Genomic DNA, 6,023 nt, shown 5'->3' on the forward strand with positions numbered 1-6,023 from the left:
CTGACGCGGCGGGCCCACGGCTCTTTCGCGCCAAAACCGCTCGCCCCGGCGTCCTCGAGCGCCCCCAGCGCGCCGGGTTCGGCCTGGGTCCGCCGGCGTTAATTTCGGCCTAGGTCGGCGAAAATCTGAGGGCGCGACTGGGCCGATTTTTCTGCGCCGACGCGAAAATCTCGCCTGGGGAGGCCTTTCTGGGGCGCGGCTGGAGATGCTCTAACAACATCCTAACCGTTGCTTCCTGTTTGTTTGCCTCTATGCATCTCCTCCTTTTCATCTGCAAACTTGTATAGTAACTCGCCACCCACTACAGTTGTCGGGTAGAACAGACAATTGTTTATACAGCTCATAAAACTAAAGTTATACTTTATGTTGTTAATATTTGTGTTAATAAAATAGCTATTTTGTTGCAATAAGTCATGCGTATAATAAAAAAACTCAGCCAGTTCAGGGAAGAGAATCCCCATGGTTTTGCACTAAGAAGAATCTCTTCTGGTTCGGTCAAGAAAAGGCCCCGAAGGCCAGCTGCGTGGACTAAGCCACAGGGAGCTCAGGACATGTGGGCCACATGTATAACACTGTTAGGAAACTACAGTTGTTATGCGTGTACTATCTCCGTCTCGATTTATTAGTCCTCTTTGTATTTTATGTTAAAGTTGGATTATAGATTTAACTAATAAATATTAACGCATTTTATAAAAAAATTATATCATTTGATTCATATTTAAACATAGTTTTCGTTGATATTATTCTTGATATGTATAACTTATATTTTTCTTAGTTAAAATCATGGTCAAAGTATGACACTAAATATGAGGGGGGCTAATAAACCAGGACGATCCGGGGCTAATTGACGCTTAAAGATGGCTGCTGCGCGCCCTAGCGACTGCGGTGGCGGCTCGCCCCCGCCTCCGTTGGTCGACGCCCCCGCCGCCTCCCCGGGCTCCGGCGTCCCCCCGGTGTCCGAGCTCCCCCCGTCTCACCGGCGCCTAGCGGCGTGTTCGTCCCTCCCCTCCCTTCGCCCGCCCCGGCTCCCGTCCCTCGCGTGCGCTAGGCCGATCTGGCCGACAAGGAGCCGCTGTCTCCCTTGACTGGACGCCCCTCTCCCCTGCCCGTCGCTTCCCGTCGCTCCGCTAGGCCCAGCCGGGCCGGTGGCTCAGCCCCCCACGTGAGGGGTTTGGTCGCCGGCTCGCGGCCGCCGCGGACGCCGACGCCGCCCTCGAGCTCGACTCGGGCGGGTGGGATTCAAGGCACGTCCTTGCGCACGGGAGGGGTTCGTCGCCGTCGGCCGCGGTCTTGGGGGGGGGGGTGGCTGGCCGCTCCGACCAGGGCCGTGCTCGCTCGTCGTGGCGCCGCTCGGTGGTCTGCGGAAGCCCGGCGTCTCCGGCCCAGCCGGTGGCTCGCCGTGATTTCCTCCCCGCGGCTCCGGTGGTACACGCATCGCTCTTCCGCCCTTTCATTGCCTCTTTCGGCTCCTCCACGCTGTGCTTCCGGGCATCCATTCCCTGGCATAGTCCGTGGTTGGTCCCTGCGGCCGGGTCGCCGGCGGCAGCGACGGCGGCGAGTCCGGCTCCCCGGGGGGAAACCCTACGGACCGTGGCTCCTCCTCGCTCGTTGGGCCGCGCCTCGCCTGCGGACGACCTACTGGCCCGCGCCTCACCTGCGGACGGCCTCCTGGGCCGTGGCCCGGCCCATCCTCGGCTCCCCGATCCTGGGCCCCCGCCCCATCCGCCAGACCGGCCGGCTGCTCCTGGGTTGGCTTCGTGCCATAGATCCAGGCCTCTGGTGGCATCAATCTGGCTCCCAGGTGGCCTTCCGTCCGCCTCAGTTCCTCCCACCGCCGCCTCCCCCGACCCTGCCTGCTCCCTCCTCCCCCCGACCTGTCACCTCCTCCGTCCAGCCTCCCTCGGTGTTCGCCTCTCCCCGGCCTCCCCTCCCCCTCGCCGTTCCCGGCTATGCCGCGCGAGTGGGACGACGGGGCGTCCCGCCCCAAACGGCGCTCGGTTGACCGGCACGAGGAGGCCCGCCCCTCCCCTGATGCCTTGTGCCGGGAGGAGGAGCTCCGGCGGGAGCTGCGCGCGCTCCGTGACGGACGCCGTCATGAGCGCCGCTCCCCGGCTCGCCGCGGCTCCCGGGGCCTGTCCCGCTCCCCCCGCCCCGCGGCTTCTGGGGACTGGCGCTCGTGGAGGCGCTCGCCCTCTCCGGCCCCGCGCTGCGGCCGCACTCCCTGTTGGAAATATGCCCTAGAGGAAATAATAAAATGGTTATTATTATATTTCCTTGTTCATGATAATTGTCTATTTTTCATGCTATAATTGTATTATCCGGAAGTCGTGATACATGTGTGGATACATAGACCACAACATGTCCCTAGTGAGCCTCTAGTTGACTAGCTCGTTGATCAACAGATGGTCATGGTTTCCTGACTATGGATATTGGATGTCATTGATAACGGGATCACATCATTAAGGGAAAGATGTGATGGACAAGACCCAATCCTAAGCATAGCACAAGATCGTGTAGTTCGTCTGCTAGAGCTTTTCTAATGTCAAGTATCTTTTCCTTAGACCATGAGATTGTGCAACTCCCGGATACTATAGGAATACTTTGGGTGTGCCAAACGTCACAACGTAACTGGGTGGCTATAAAGGTGCACTACGGGTATCTCCGAAAGTGTCTGTTGGGTTGGCACGAATTGAGACTGGGATTTGTCACTCCATATGACGGAGAGGTATCTCTGGTGTTGGGGAACGCAGTAATTTCAAAAAATTTCCTACGCACACGCAAGATCAACGTGATGCATAGCAACGAGAGGGGAGAGTGTTGTCTACGTACCCACGCAGACCGACTGCGGAAGCGTTGACGCAACATAGAGGAAGTAGTCGTACGTCTTCCCGACCCGACCGATCCAAGCACCGTTACTCCGGCACCTCCGAGTTCTTAGCACACGCACAACTCGATGACGATCCCCGGGCTCCGATCCAGCAAAGCGTCGGGGAGGAGTTCCGTCAGCACGACGGCGTGGTGACGATCTTGATGTTCTACCGTCGCAGGGCTTCGCCTAAGCACCGCTACAATATGATCGAGGTGGAATATGGTGGCAGGGGGCACCGCACACGGCTAAGGAACGATCTCAAGGATCAACTTGTGTGTCTAGAGGTGCCCCCATGCCTCCGTATATAAAGGAGCCAAGGGGGAGGGGGCGGCCGGCCAAGGAGGGCGCGCCAAGGGAGTCCTACTCCCTCTGGGAGTAGGATTCCCCCCCAATCCTAGTTGGAATAGGATTCCTCGAGGGGGGAAAGAGAGAGAGGGGGGCCGGCCACCTCTCCTTGTCCTAATAGGACTAGGGGAGGGGGGAGGCGCGCGGCCCACCTCGGGCTGCCCCTTTATCCTTTCCACTAAAGCCCACTAAGGCCCATATAGCTCCCGGGGGGTTCCGGTAACCTCCCAGTACTCCGGTAAAATCTCGATTTCACCCGGAACACTTCCGATATCCAAACATAGGCTTCCAATATATCAATCTTTATGTCTCGACCATTTCGAGACTCCTCGTCATGTCCGTGATCACATCCGGGACTCTGAACTAACTTCGGTACATCAAAATGCATAAACTCATAATAACTGTCATCGTAACGTTAAGCGTGCGGACCCTACGGTTCGAGAACAATGCAGACATGACTGAGACACATCTCCGGTCAATAACCAATAGAGGGACCTGGATGCCCATATTGGCTCCTACATATTCTATGAAGATCTTTATCAGTCAGACCGCATAACAACATACGTTGTTCCCTTTGTCATCGGTATGTTACTTGCCCGAGATTCGACCGTCGGTATCCAATACCTAGTTCAATCTCGTTACCAGCAAGTCTCTTTACTCGTTCCGTAATACATCATCTCACAACTAACATATTAGTTGTAATGCTTGCAAGGCTTATGTGATGTGCATTATCGAGAGGGCCCAGAGATACCTCTCCGACAATCGGAGTGACAAATCCTAATCTCGAAATACGCCAACCCAACATGTACCTTTGGAGACACCTGTAATGCTCCTTTATAATCACCCAGTTAAGTAACAACGTTTGGTAGCACCCAAAGTGTTCCTCCGGCAAACGGGAGTTGCATAATCTCATAGTCATAGGAACATGTATAAGTCATGAAGAAAGCAATAGCAACACACTAAAAGATCGGGTGCTAAGCTAATGGAATGGGTCATGTCAATCAGATCATTCAACTAATGATGTGACCTCGTTAATCAAATAACAACACTTTGTTCATGGTTAGGAAACACAACCATCTTTGATTAACGAGCTAGTCAAGTAGAGGCATACTAGTGACACTCTGTATGTATTCACACATGTATTATGTTTCCGGTTAATACTATTCTAGCATGAATAATAAACATTTATCATGATATAAGGAAATAAATAATAACTTTATTATTGCCTCTAGGGCATATTTCCTTCAGTCTCCCACTTGCACTAGAGTCAATAATCTAGATTATACAGTAATGATTCTAACACCCATGGAGCCTTGGTGCTGATCATGTTTTGCTCGTGGAAGAGGCTTAGTCAACGGATCTGCAACATTCAAATCCGTATGTATCTTGCAAATCTCTATGTCTCCCACCTGGACTAGATCCCGGATGGAATTGAAGCGTCTCTTGATGTGCTTGGTTCTCTTGTGAAATCTGGATTCCTTTGCCAAGGCAATTGCACCAGTATTGTCACAAAAGATTTTCATTGGACCCGATGCACTAGGTATGACACCTAGATCGGATATGAACTCCTTCATCCAGACTCCTTCGTTCGCTGCTTCCGAAGCAGCTATGTACTCCGCTTCACATGTAGATCCTGCTATGACGCTTTGTTTAGAACTGCACCAACTGACAGCTCCACCGTTTAATGTAAACACGTATCCGGTTTGCGATTTAGAATCGTCTGGATCAGTGTCAAAGCTCGCATCAACGTAACCTTTTATGATGAGCTCTTTGTCACCTCCATATACGAGAAACATATCCTTAGTACTTTTCAGGTATTTCAGGATGTTCTTGACCGCTGTCCAGTGATCCACTCCTGGATTACTTTGGTACCTCCCTGCTAAACTTATAGCAAGGCACACATCAGGTCTGGTACACAGCATTGCATACATGATAGAGCCTATGGCTGAAGCATAGGGAACATTTTTCATTTTCTCTCTATCTTCTGCAGTGGTCGGGCATTGAGTCTGACTCAACTTCACACCTTGTAACACAGGCAAGAACCCTTTCTTTGCTTGATCCATTTTGAACTTCTTCAAAATCTTGTCAAGGTATGTGCTTTGTGAAAGTCCAATTAAGCGTCTTGATCTATCTCTATAGATCTTTATGCCTAATATGTAAGCAGCTTCACCGAGGTCTTTCATTGAAAAACTCTTATTCAAGTATCCCTTTATGCTATCCAGAAATTCTATATCATTTCCAATTAGTAATATGTCATCCACATATAATATCAGAAATGCTACAGAGCTCCCACTCACTTTCTTGTAAATACAGGCTTCTCCGAAAGTCTGTATAAAACCAAATGCTTTGATCACACTATCAAAGCGTTTATTCCAACTCCGAGAGGCTTGCACCAGTCCATAAATGGATCGCTGGAGCTTGCACACTTTGTTAGCTCCCTTTGGATCGACAAAACCTTCTGGTTGCATCATATACAACTCTTCTTCCAGAAATCCATTCAAGAATGCAGTTTTGACATCCATTTGCCAAATTTCATAATCATAAAATGCGGCAATTGCTAACATGATTCGGACAGACTTAAGCATCGCTACGGGTGAGAAGGTCTCATCGTAGTCAACCCCTTGAAGTTGTCGAAAACCTTTTGCGACAAGTCGAGCTTTGTAGATAGTAACATTACCGTCAGCGTCAGTCTTCTTCTTGAAGATCCATTTATTCTCAATCGCTTGCCGATCATCGGGCAAGTCAACCAAAGTCCATACTTTGTTCTCATACATGGATCCCATCTCAGATTTCATGGCTTCAAGCCATT

The 6,023-nt window shown here is 51.4% G+C and overlaps 1 pseudogene; it reads right to left on the reverse strand.

Moving 5' to 3' along the window:
• The window catches only part of LOC119300574, an 8,128-nt pseudogene extending 6,032 nt beyond the window's left edge, over positions 1-2,096 (reverse strand).
• Positions 2,097-6,023: the final 3,927 nt, after the last annotated feature.

The sequence above is a fragment of the Triticum dicoccoides genome, chromosome 5A, assembly GCF_002162155.2.
Source record: "Triticum dicoccoides isolate Atlit2015 ecotype Zavitan chromosome 5A, WEW_v2.0, whole genome shotgun sequence".
Taxonomy (NCBI): Eukaryota; Viridiplantae; Streptophyta; class Magnoliopsida; order Poales; family Poaceae; genus Triticum; species Triticum dicoccoides.